Raw genomic sequence first — 13,303 nt, 5'->3', positions numbered from 1 at the left:
TAGGAGTTTGCCCCTTAAAAATATAAAGTTCAGGGAGGGATGTACTGAGACTTCTCTGTATTGTGAAGCTGCGTCCTGATTCAGGCAGAACCAGCCCAAGCAAGCAGCTCAACTTTGCACTTCCGTGCTCCCCAAAATAACCATTAGGCCACCCCAAATTGGTCTATATATTGCCCTGCCATTGAAGGACTGGTCCCCATTGAGAATTAGCAGGCTAAATTGAATCTCTCTTTTTGGATCTAGGCTGAGTATTTGGCAGAGTGGGGGTGGGCTGGATTCCTAAGCCGCCAGATGAATCATCTTCCAAACGAACAAGTGTCATCACACTGTAATTAAGCTGACTGACTGCCAATAGCAGTCTGCTTCCAGCTTAAATATATAGCCCAAAGTCAAATGTTACTTGACTAGAAAATATTTGTGCCTTTCTGAACTGTTTCTCAACTCTCCAGGTTTAGTGAAGGCAAGAGTGTCAGAAAGAAAGCACCTCATTTTCCCAAATCCCAGAGTTTAAAACCGCGCATCTGCTAATATTTCGTCTCTGCATAATGCCTGCAGCAACCCAGGGAGTGAGACTCTCATTTGCTCCTGACGGGATTTGGTGAAAAGCTGCTTTGACAGAGAGGCTCACCTGTGGCTTCTAGGGAGTAGGGGCAGGGCTGAGCATTTGCCTAGTTCATTGCAGAGCCAGCATAGGTCGAAAAGTTATAAACCAGGAGCAAGGGCCCCCGCCCCCATACCTCTGGGTAAACATGCCTGCACCCTGACTTGCACTACAATGGTTGCAACAGATGGTGCTTCCATGTCCAAATACCAAATCTACATTGAGCCTCATCCTATTCATGTGTAAGGAAATGTCATTGTGTTCAGTTGGGCTTATTACCAAGTTAATGGAAATAGTGCTGCAGCTGTGAAGCCACATCTCTGCATATGTATACAGGCATGTTTTCCACTTTGTTCAGGGGGGGCTTACCCCCAAGAGAGGGTGCAAACATTTACTTGGGAGCTAAGCCCCATTGAACTGTGTGGGGCTTGCTTCTGAGTACGCATGGGGGGGGGGGGAGCCTGGCTGTTAAGGCTCCACACCTGTGTTCACGTTCTTGGGAATAAACCTCATGTCATTCAGTGCTTCTTGCTTCTGAGTAAGCTTGTGCCTTCCAGATGGTTTCGACTACAAATCCCAGCAGCTGTGCTGGTTGGGGTTGATGGGAGTTGTAGTCCAGACATCTGGAGGGCACCCAGCTTGGCAAGTACTTTTCTCAAACCAAACTATAGGCAATAGAACTATTTAACTGGTTAGACTTCAGACATTAGAAAACGGCTGCATTAATCTTAAAGTGTTTCTCAGATTTCTTCTTTCTGATCACCAGTTGGAATGTTTAAAATGCGTAATATTTTTGTCATTATTGAGGCTGAGTAATGTGCTTTACACGGGGATGATACTGATAAGTAGCTTAATATTATATGGCCACCTCACTTAACAACCTCACTAGCATCTGAAACATATCCAGTGGACTGCTTACAGCCATATATGAACCAGAGTAATTGTTCACCATTCCCTGGTTCTCTACTCACTATTGTGAGTTAGAACCCCCATTTAGACACTAGGCATGCCCTCTAAAGAGAGTGGAAGGAGGAAACTCCATTGACCAGTTTGATTCTAGTTGTGGTGACAGGTGAACGACAGGTTGCCAAGAGGAAACTGCGAACTGATCTTCAGTATGCATGCTTGAGTTGCAATTATGCTTCGTAGAGTGATACAAACTGCTAACTGCAAGGAGAAAACAGAAAGATGGAATGAACAAGAAAGTTGACTATTCTAATTTATCAGAGTGTTTTGCTCAACCAATACTCTAGATTAGGTTTGATTTTGTTGTTTGTTTGTTTGTTTGTTTGTACCTCAACTTTTCCATTGATGGGACTCAACATAGCTCATATAAAAATAAAAACAGCTAAACACATATATTAAAAAATTAAAAAACAATTAAACATTGATAGAATTACATGATTAATAAAATCACACACGGCTGACTATGGTTTACATAGCACATCCCCACAAAGCTCTCTGAAGCACAGTTGTATGGGGCACCCCATAAGAAAATAGGTTTGTGATTTGTCTGGATCTAAACATCGGCACCAATCAATGTGCTTGCAGTGCTGGTGGAACATTCCTGCCATGTGCATTTATACTGTCCTACCTGAGTTTCATTCTGGCCCAGAGGTAAAAGTAATGTCTCATCGTTTGAACAAACAAGTAGTCATCGATTGTCCTCACTGAAAGGAAATGGCTTGATTGATTCTCCCCATTCCCTCCATAAACATTTTAAAAAATATATCTGAAAAAATCTCTGGTTACAGGGATTTCAAATTATCCTAGCAACTATTAACCAAACAATTGTCCTCGCTGGAAATAATTGCGGCAATCAGACGGTTGCGTAAAACCCCATTGATCTCAAATTGACATCCACACATAATACAGTCCTGCAACTATCACAATGTACAACAGTCAATTCCCATAAAGTGGACATAACTTTAGACCGACTGTGTGCGGTTTTGTGTCTGAGGTGCGTGTGTTACTGTCTGAAATAAATAAACCTCTTTTTGTACTTCTGCACAGCAGTACATTGGTTGACAGTTTGGGCTGGCTTCCTGCTAGGTTGCTATTGGTATTAGTGCTTCTGCATTCACTTGCTAGCATAAATGTTTTCCCGATGGTTGAAATGAATAGTGCATTTCACTATGTTTTTCTTCAAGTATTGCTGGGAATCAGTAGCAGCACATCATAACTCTGGCAATTCTTTTACATGAAAAAAGATCTTTCCTAGGTATTGCTTGTACTTGAGTCAGCTGCCATTCATCCCAATGCATTCTTCAATATGATGAGAATTTGTCAGGTTAAAGGTCCATTTTCCATGTGCGTTTTACAAAAGCATATAGAGCAAGCTACTTATCATGAGTAAGCGGCTGCAACTTGGGTTGTGGTGGTCAGAGCAATGGGGAGGGGAGGCCCAAGCAATTCGAAGCAGCAGACTTGCTTGTACCCTGGGAACAGCAATTGCCGTTCTCCCAATCCAAAGAACCACAAGAACAATGGGCAAATGCTCCTGGTTCTATTCAAACATGTGTGCATGATTGTCTCCCGTCTGAACTGTATAGTCCAGAGGATGTTGCTGTGAGTACCAAGGGCACAAAAACATAAAGATGTGGAGATTGCACCACAACCTTTTCAGCAAAGACAGTCTAAGCTTTGCAGCAAGTTGCCATTTTGTTGTAATTAATCCCACTGTGTGCCTAAAATGTAACGTTCGTGTTAGCACTCAGTGATTGACATTAATGAGTGCATGCAGAGTTCTTATGATGTGGCCAAGCTTAATGGAGAGTTATTATTTTAAACAAAACCAAGCACCAACCCTCTCATCACCCAGTGCTTTCTTTATCATGTGATGTGCAGAATTGGTAAAAGGTGATTTCTGCAATCTGAAGAGAAACCACAGTGTGATGTGCAGAATCAGTGTGGATATGCCCTATAAGAGTAATAATAGGATCATAGAATTATAGGGTGGGAAGGGACACCGAGGGTCATCTGGTCCAACCCTATGGTGGCAGTGCAGGAATCTCAACTAAAGCACCCATGACATGTGGTAGGCTGGTACTAGGTTTTGTAAGAGCCCAGCAAGTCTACCCTTCCAACGGTTGACTTATCTCAACTGGAAGCACAGACCAAGAAGGCTAAGGGAAAGGGGTGCTTAACTCAGAAGGTGGTCTTGCCAGTGGGGAGGAAGAGGAGTGTGGGGAGGGGGCGCACCATCCCTGGCAGCGTGATCCCAGTGGGGAGCCATCATGGTTGCCCCCCCCCCGGGCTGGGTGCCACGCCCCCAGGCAGTGTGCCACGCCCCCAGGACGCCCGCCAGCCCTGCCCCTGCCTGCTCTCCACTCCCCACCCCCAGTGCCGGGGCATGAAGCTCCACCACTGGGTCTTGCCCCAGGGGTTCATACAAGAAAGAAGATTGCACCTAAACATTAGGAAGAACTTCCTGACAGTAAGAGCTGTTTGACAGTGGAATTTGCTGCCAAGGAGTGTGGTGGAGTCTCCTTCTTTGGATGTCTTTAAGCAGAGGCTTGACAACCATATGTCAGGAGTGCTCTGATGGTGTTTCCTGCTTGGCAGGGGGTTGGACTCGATGGCCCTTGTGGTCTCTTCCAACTCTATGATTCTATGATTCTATATTCTCCCCTGAGGTTCCAGGCAAGTTCCTCCTCCTCCTATGAAGAGTCCAGGGCTCAGGACTTATTGGGCCACTTTCTAGATTTGCCTATGGCAATGAGCCACACTACACATCGGGACTGTGTTGCGCACAAAGCACTGTTGTGTACTACATGCTAACATAGAGATCAAGCCTCAATCCCAAACCATGTTGTTTAGAATCAGCAGATTGGTGTGACCCAGCCTTAAACTCTATACAAAACTGCCTAAATGGCTATTCGCTTCCCCAGGTGTTAGAAATCTGTACTATGACATTAACACACACCCAAAAAAATTGTACTGGAAGGTTAAGAGAAAAATTACAGTGATTCTGCCACAGGTCAAACCATTCGCAATGCACTAATTGGATTGTGCAAACTGCCCGTCTCTCTGTGAGAAGCCTGAGGGCAGGCTCTTGTTTTTGAATGGAAGCTTGGATTATTGGGAAAAGGCAAATTCTGTACTTGTTTCCAGACACGGCATGAAGTACGCATAGTTGGGATTCAGATGACTTAAGCTCGCTTTTTGTGAAATTCGAATGCTAAAATATTTCACCCATCCAAAATGTGTTTAATGTTCACTTCAGTCTACGTTACTCAAATACTCCTGGAGATAAATGCTTAACTAGTTAGATGGCTGAACAGGCTTTCCAGAAACGTTACTGCAGAAAGCAATAAAATGAAGTGTGTAAGAGAGACAGGCATAAATAATACCTTCCACTCTGAAGTAATAAGTTGTTTCCTTCATCGATTGGTCTTTTATTGTCTTGTTGATGGCCAGTGATTTGTTACACTTGCAGTATTATGAAGTGTTAGGTAGTTATGTACATTTGTGAGGTGTAACTTCTTAAACAACTGCTTTCCATCTGTTTTGCTTGTGTAGAATGACTAACATTAAGACTCAGGGAAGAAAGAGCCCACTTATCACTCGGCAACTTGCTAGTCACGTTCTGAACTCTTGAGAATGCATTGTAAATATTAGCATTTTTGCAAACATCTTTATCTTCTATTTTGCCATGACTTTCCCTCGTAATTGCTTTTGGTGATAAACTGACATGCAAAAACCTGTTGAGAAGAACGGTATAATTGGTGCCTGGTGCATGTTTTCATGAAGCCATTCGTGATTCAGAAGCATCTTACAAAAGAAACTGCAGTTGAACGTTTTAGTGAAATTCTCATGGGTGGGGTTTTTACTTTAAGATGGAATTAAGGGCTTCCCTTAAAAAACAAGACAAGTAAGAATACTGTTATGTACTGAAGTTCTCACCCTGGGCCAGCAGGGGGATACTGTAGATAGTTTTCACTCAGGTCCACATATGCAAATAAGGAATTGAAAGTGACGTTCAGTGATAGGATAGCTACAGAAAGTTGTTACTGTTGCATTGTAGTTGAGCTCTATATAAGCAGGTTGGCTGAACCCTTCAGCTCAGTTCTGTTCTGGGCCTGTGAATAAACAAGAGCTGTTTGAAGAATCGCTGTGTCGTCTGATATGTTCACCCACAACTTAACAAATACCAGTCTCAGGCCCTTGGTAGCCAGCTCACCAGGTCCCCGTACTTTGGGTACAAAACAGGCGAAGACATTGTCTGGTAACTTCTCTCATGGGGAAGGCAGTCAGGGAGGCTGCAGGGTGCTGGGAAAATATTTAATGGAAATAAAACCACACAAGTCACCCTCACCCATCTCACAATGATATGGTACTATCTACCCCATACACACTGAAATTAGGAAGAAATTCTGAAGTGCTCTGAGAACAAGGAAGAAACACAGAGGCCTCTTTTTGGGGGGAGAGGGGAAATTTGAGGAATTGGGATGTCAGGTTTCAGTACCGTACTAACTTTGACTCATATATTGTGGTTGCTGCCTTTTCTAGGTTAGAAAAAAGAGATAATGGACGGAATTTTGTAAACCAAGAAAATATTTAGTAAACTTATTTTGCAAGAAAGAAAGAAAGAAAGAAAGAAAGAAAGAAAGAAAGAAAGAAAGAAAGAAAGAAAGAAAAGGATAAGAAAAGCACTTGAGTCGTCTTCAGGAATTCGTCATGTGCAAGCATGGTAAAAGGGGATTAGCCCTGTCCCCAAGCCACACATCTCCTCCCATTCCTGTTGTGTTGAGCATTATTTTTGAGGAAGATAGTCTGTGCCAGTAAGTGTTAAGTTATCGTGGGAGAGGCAATGGGGATTAGCATACTAGCTCCTCTCTCCACTCATAGCTGTTGTCCTCATCCTCCAAACCATTTAGGGTGATCTTCTGAACTGAGAGCATCCTGTGCCCATGGAAGATGCTCAGATGTTTTAGGGGGATCTTTGGGAAAGGATCAGGGTTCTAAAATACATGGGGAATTGCTGTAAGTACAACAGGCTTCCCATTCCATAAGCTAACCCTCCAAATGTTGGGGGACGGTGAGAACAGTAATAATAATAATAATAATAATAATAATAATAATAATAATAATAATAATAATTTATTATTTGTACCCCGCCCATCTGGCTGGGTTTCCCCAGCCACTCTGGGTGGCTTCCAACAAAGATAAAAGATACACTAAAATGTCACATATTAAAAACTTCCCTGAACAGGGCTGCCTTCAGATGTCTTCTGAATGTCAGATAGATGTTTATCACTTTGACATCTGATGGGAGGGTGTTCCACAGGGCGGGCGCCACTACCGAGAAGGCCCTCTGCCTGGTTCCCTGTAAGTTGGCCTCTCGCAGTGAGGGAACCGCCAGAAGGCCCTCGGAGCTGGACCTCAGTGTCCGGGCAGAACGATGGGGGAGGAGACGCTCCTTCAGATATACTGGACCGAGGCCGTTTAGGGCTTTAAAGGTCAGCGCCAACACTTTGAATTGTGCTCGGAAACGTACTGGGAGCCAATGTAGGTCTTTCAAGACCGGTGTTATATAGTCTCGGCAGCCGCTCCCAGTCACCAGTCTAGCTGCCGCATTCTGGATTAGTTGTAGTTTCCAGGTCGCCTTCAAAGGTAGCCCCACGTAGAGTGCATTGCAGTAGTCCAAGCGGGAGATAACCAGAGCATGTACCACTCTGGTGAGACAGTCTGCAGGCAGATAGGGTCTCAGCCTATGTACCAGATGGAGCTGGTAAACAGCTGCCCTGGATACAGATTTGACCTGTGCCTCCATGGACAGCTGTGAGTCCAAAATGACTCCAGTGATGAACTACCATGCTTGTCCTTGCTGCCCCACCACATGATGACATAACGCTTATTGGTAATGCATGAAAAGGTCTATAGTTGCCCAGGATTCTAAATCACAAGAAGAGCTTCCACCTATGAGCAGGCTCCTTGCTTGAGAAGTTATGCCCAACAGGGCCACAGGGGCAGCTGTGTGACTTCGGGGTTGGACACATGAACTCAAAGCCTCTTTTAGGACCCTGACCCTCTTCATGCAGCCAACACCCGAAGAAAGCTTTGGTGGAGGAGAATTGCATCTTATGGTTGCTAGAGAGCAAGAATGGTCATCTTCCACAGCAAGGGATAAGGGCCAACTTGAAAATCTATAGCAAGCTGAACAGCAACTTATTGTGTATTACATGCATAATGAAAAGTTAAGACTTTGCATAATGTTCTGCACAAATGCCAAGACTAGGGAGACAAATTGCCTTTCTAATCTCTTTTGTACCTTAAATGTTGACTGGGTACACAAAAGGGTGGGCAAACTTGAGGCTTGTTGGGCCATCTTTTTCTTTTCTTTTCTTTCTACTAGTACCCCAACATCTACCAAGCTGAGTCAGGTACAAACGGCATAGAATTAAACTACAGGGTGCCTCTGATCACATTCTGAGCCTAGGAATTTGTTTTCAGTACCTGAGTTCACAGTTCACACAAAAGTCCTGCCCTACTTTGCTTTCTTCAATTCAGCAGCCTAATCTGGATGGCGAAATCATTTATTTGTTGCAGCTGGCCAACAATTAGCCTGCGATTTGCACAACTCTGTCTTGAAAGTGTGGCTTTAAGTATTCAACTTCCTCACCCTACCCTTTCCTACTTTACTATTGAGGCCTGGTTATTTAAACTTTAAGCACTCACCATGGAATAGCCCCAAAGCATGTTGCCAAGTGTTAAATTGTGGGTGAACATATCAGACGACACAGCGATTCTTCAAATAGCTCTTGTTTATTCACAGGTCAGAACAGAACTGAACTGAAGGGTTCAGTCAGCCTGCTTATATAGGGCTCAAGTACAACGTCACTGTAACAACTTTCTAAAACTATCCAATCACTGAATGCCACTTTCGATCCTTCATTTGCATAAATATCTACAGTATCCCCCTGCTGGCCCATGGCAAGAACTTCAGTACATAACACCAAGTATGGCAAATTCTATTTTAACCCCTTGAGGGGCACCTCGTACCCATGTTTTCCTTCTCACAGATCCCAATGCTGGGTGGAGGTGGGACACACACATGTGTGAGAGATTTGTTCTTCCACCCCTAGTACCTGGAGCTAACAATGGCCAATTGGGTCTCCTTCTTCTGAGTTACCCAAAGGGCCTCAGTGAGACCTACATGTAAAGGACAAAATCATGAGCATTTCAATGCTGTGAGAAAACAACATCTGTGTCTATGACGCAGGACTGGTCACAGCAACTTCACATATCATGGGATAATTGCAGTTATTGTTGTAAATTCAATTTATATCCTGCTGTTCCTCTTAAAGGAGCCCAGGGCAGCCAAAACCAAAATGGCAAGACAATAGCATTTAAATGAAAACGTGTTTAAAACATTTTAAAACACATACTTGTTTCCTTTTGACTTTGTGAGAAATGTAAGTGTTGGAATTCTTAGGCTTGTAACAAGATCCTAGAAGCTACATAAAATGGCCTCAGCATCATCTTATTCTTTGGTAGCCTAATGTCATGGATCTAATTCTACTCTGGTGGTCTAGCCTGTCGCTGATAAGTCTTCCAAATTGCAATTATTCACATGGCCCACAGAGACAATTGCACATTTATATTAAGCTGTACTATATCCGTTTACACGCCTTCTTCTCTGCCTGCAGATATAGACTTGAGAAACAAACATGGAAAGCACAGGAAACAGACACACACACACACACACAAAAGTAGGCTGCTCATAGTGTTTGGAAAGGTGAGAATTGTATTATGGCGAGAGCTTATATGGAGTGTGAATACAAACAGGAATGATAATCAGAATTTATATGCGTTTGGGAAAGGCTACACAGCAAGCTGTCTGTGACATTCTTGAGTCCTCTAAGAATGCAATTGTACTAAGCACTGTTTACTTCCACTCTGTTTTGTAACTTAGTCCATATATAACACAGTCAGACAAAAATTGATGTGGTTGATCAAGCTCAAAATTATATTCCGATTGCATGATTTTTGCATATTAAGATCCCAAGATCTCCCCCAATACATAAAGACACAATTGACACAGAATTTAGTTTAAGGTTATTGGCATAATTTTGGCCACATCTTTATTGATTACAGATCGTGAGTGGTTTGCTTAGGCATCGGTTCCTGACTAGCTGCACCTGACCTCAGCAGGGCAGCACTGACACCTGGACTCTGGCAAAGGTCAGTACAGGTAAACATCGTGGGGGAGCATTGGACCAGGCACAGTCTCAAACTCACGCCAAATGCTACCAGGGGCTCTGGCGTGGCCCTAAGCCCTGAAAGGGGATCGGACTAAAGCAAGGCGAACCCCTGGATTCCTTTAATGGAATACCCTTTCGTGCATTGGGAGGGGCAGGTGTGACAACCTCCCCTCTACTCCACCTTGAGCCAATGCCTAACCGCCAAACCTTACAAAGCTGTGACAATTTGCTACGTGGCAGGCGAAACCCAAATGGCACCAGCCAATCCACCAAGTGGGAAAATTCCTACTGGGCCCCTGTCCCAAAACAGACGACCCACAATGGCATAGCAAGGTCATAATGAACCCTAAATATAGGGAAGGTGGGTGGGTGATCCGATGTGTGAAGTGAAAAAGAGGAAGCTCAATGCAATGTGCAGCAGTATATAGAGGTCTCTTGGTTAATGCATGAAATGATCCCAATGGCCAGATTTACCCCAGCAACCGAGGGACCACCAACTGGGTTGTTGTGGCTATCCAATCGTCCCACCCACACAAGCAGTGAGGTCAGTCCTGATGATACCACCACAACACGTGCTCTCTGGGAGGACGGCACGATTTGTTAGATTGGCCAGATTTGCAGCAACTGCTCAAAATTTGAGGAAAATGATTTGTTATTATTATGTACAGATAACTTGCAACTTATGCACATTTAGCTTGTGTGCATGCAGCTTTAAACACTTGACAATTTTTTTAAGAAAAGGAAAGGCAGCGGGGACCTCTGGGAAAAAAGACAGGCAATCCCACCCACTCTGGACCCCAATGTGTTTTGACTATATACGGTTTTGGCTTTATGCACAATGCCCTGCGTAAGTTCAGAATTGCCTGTATTGCCGTATTGTTGTGATTTATCATTGTAGGCTGCCTTGTGGAGATGCTTTCTTGAAAGGTCGGTTATATTTACAAAAAAGCAAATAATCCCTTGTATTTGTTTGGACGCATCCTTAGTTTTCCTCTAGAATTGCTCTACTCAAGAGAACTGGGGAGCGAGGCGAACAACTGCAGTGCTTCTTCACATATGGAATAACATTAATTATCACTATTATTTTGCCAGAAGCTGTGGAAAAGGCTTAGATGGCCCTTTAAAAGGAAAAAGTACATTTTGGATGGTTCTAATCATTTGGATAGTGTTCTCGAAGCTACCAGCATGAGTTTGACCAAACTGCGGGAGGCAGTGGAAGACAGGAGTGCCTGGCATGCTCTGGTCCATGGGGTCATGAAGAGTCGGACACTAGTAAACAACAACAACAAATCATAGCTGTCAGCCGTGATGTTCAGGCTGCCTCTGTTTCTGAAGCAACCTTCACTTGCGCAGACTCTGCACCTTGGAATAGCAGGTGCTGGGGTCAGCCCTCTTCATGCCTGGCTCATGGGCCTGATGAGGCATTGACTTCCCACTGTTGGGAACAGAATGCTGGGCTGTATGGACCCTTGAAAGGATTTCTTGTATTCCGTGAGTAAGTTAAAGCAATTGATTTGGTAACATGCAAAGTGGCCATCAGATTCATGGTAGCTATGTTCAGGATTGTTGTCTCCTCGTTTATCTGAAGCTGAGCTGGGCTTTGTATGCTTTAGATCTCCCTCAGCTCCTCTCATAACTGCATCTTTGTCAACAAAAGCTTCTGTGGATTTTGTGCAGCAGGACTTGGAAGGGTTTGAAGTTGCTTGGCATGAAGAAGACGGCAAGCTGCGTCGACTTCACTCCTCAGGCTGTTTTCAGCTTTTGTTCTTTATATTGGAGAAGAACTGAGTGTCACTTGAAGTTACCAAACATGAATGGGCTGGATGTGGCTGTTTCTGTTCTCTTATCTCTCTGCTTTCAAAGTGACAACACCATCTGTTGGAAACTTTATGGTGCAAGTCAGGGCTCCGCTAGAAACAAAAGTTTTACTTAATGTCGCATTAATATTCTCGAGGTGATTTACTGTATGCTGTGCAGCAACACACATCTGTTTTCAGCCTTCCTGAGGAACCTTGGGTCAACGAGTACTGTAAAACGTTGCAGTTGGGAATACTTAGCATTATTAAATCTGGTGTTCTGGTTCTCTTCATGCTGCCAGACCAAGATGATGAAACGACAGTGTGCAGTCAGCACTAATTAGGAATCCCTCGTCTTTTTTTAAGAAACATGCTTCCCCGGGAGAGGGAAAGGATAAAAAACCACTTCAGTCCATTTGAAACATTTGTTCATTTTCGAAGCTCTTTTCCAGTTTAGCTGGTGGCCATATGTCCAGTCCACTGAAATCCTCCATGGGGGGCAGTTTTGCAGCCACAGGAACATGGAAGAAGGAGCATACGAGACAAATGGGCCACTGAGTTTGCCAGGAGCACCCTGCATGAGGCCAGTGGCACATTTCTTTTACCTGCTGCGTAGTCAGACTGCTCGTATATTTGTTCCTACCAAGGATGGCAGCCTGGGGGATTTTAGCATGTATGAACTAGGCCCTAGACAAGCTGTTGAGATGGAATGGCACTGAACATTCCAGGGCTGATGAGGCATGAAATGGAGTTTCCTGTTCAAAAACAGATGGGGAGCTTTGTATCACAAAATAGTGAGACCAAAAGACCATCTAGTCCATCAATTCCTAAAGTTTTGTTGTACGGGGGACCACCGTTATGGTTTGCTTCTTCTTTGTGAACCTCCACAAAGTATAGGAAATGATACAGAAGATGGAATAAAAGCATCCCAGAAGTCTCCAGTCAAACATGGGGAGAGCCCTCAGGCTTCCCAGAAATATGTTGGAGAAGGCAGAAAGTGGTGGTGCATCTGTCATGGGAAAAGTTGCTCTGCAGCACCCATCTCTTCCTTCCACCTGCTCCAAGGTAAGTTTCTGGGGAGACTGGGGCTAAGAGAGACAGAAGTCAGTTCACAGGTTCAGGATGGCCACTGCCTTGTTCACAAAATGTGTCCTCCTCCCAGAGAGCACGCGTTGCGGTGAGATCATGAAGTCTGACATCACTGGTGTGTGGGTGGGAGCGATTGGATAGACACAACAACCCGATTGGTGGTCCCTCGGTTGCTGGGGTAAATCTGGCCCTTGGGATCGTTTCATGCATTAACCGAGGGACCCATATATACTGCTGCACATTGCATTGAGCTTCCTTTTTTTCACCTCATGCATCGGATCACCTGCCCACCCTCCCTATATTTAGGGTCTTGCTATGACCTTGCTATGCCATCATGGGTCGTCTGTTTTTGGGACAGGGGGGCCGCTATGAATTTTCCCATTTGGCTGATTGACTGGTGTCACTTGGGTTTCACCCAAGTCACAACTTTGTAAGGTTTGGCTATTAGGCATTGGTTCAATGTTGGTGGAGGGGATGTGGATAGGCTGTGCCCACCCCTCCAATGCTAGGGCATTCCGTTAAAGGAATCCAGGGTCTCGCCTTGCTTTTGTCTGGTCCCCTTCCAGGGGTTAGGGCCACGCCAGAGCCCCTGGGAGCATTTGGGGTGAGCC

The 13,303-nt window shown here is 44.4% G+C and overlaps 1 protein-coding gene across 2 annotated transcripts in view; it reads left to right on the top strand.

The window, feature by feature from the left end:
- SEMA3E (semaphorin 3E) overlaps window positions 1-13,303 on the top strand; it is a 185,844-nt gene that overhangs the window by 1,566 nt on the left and 170,975 nt on the right. The gene's annotated exons all lie outside the window — the stretch shown is intronic.

The sequence above is a fragment of the Podarcis gaigeae genome (assembly GCF_964106915.1).
Source record: "Podarcis gaigeae genome assembly, chromosome: 5".
NCBI classification, from domain to species: Eukaryota; Metazoa; Chordata; class Lepidosauria; order Squamata; family Lacertidae; genus Podarcis; species Podarcis gaigeae.
This window is presented reverse-complemented; position numbering and strand designations above follow the sequence as displayed.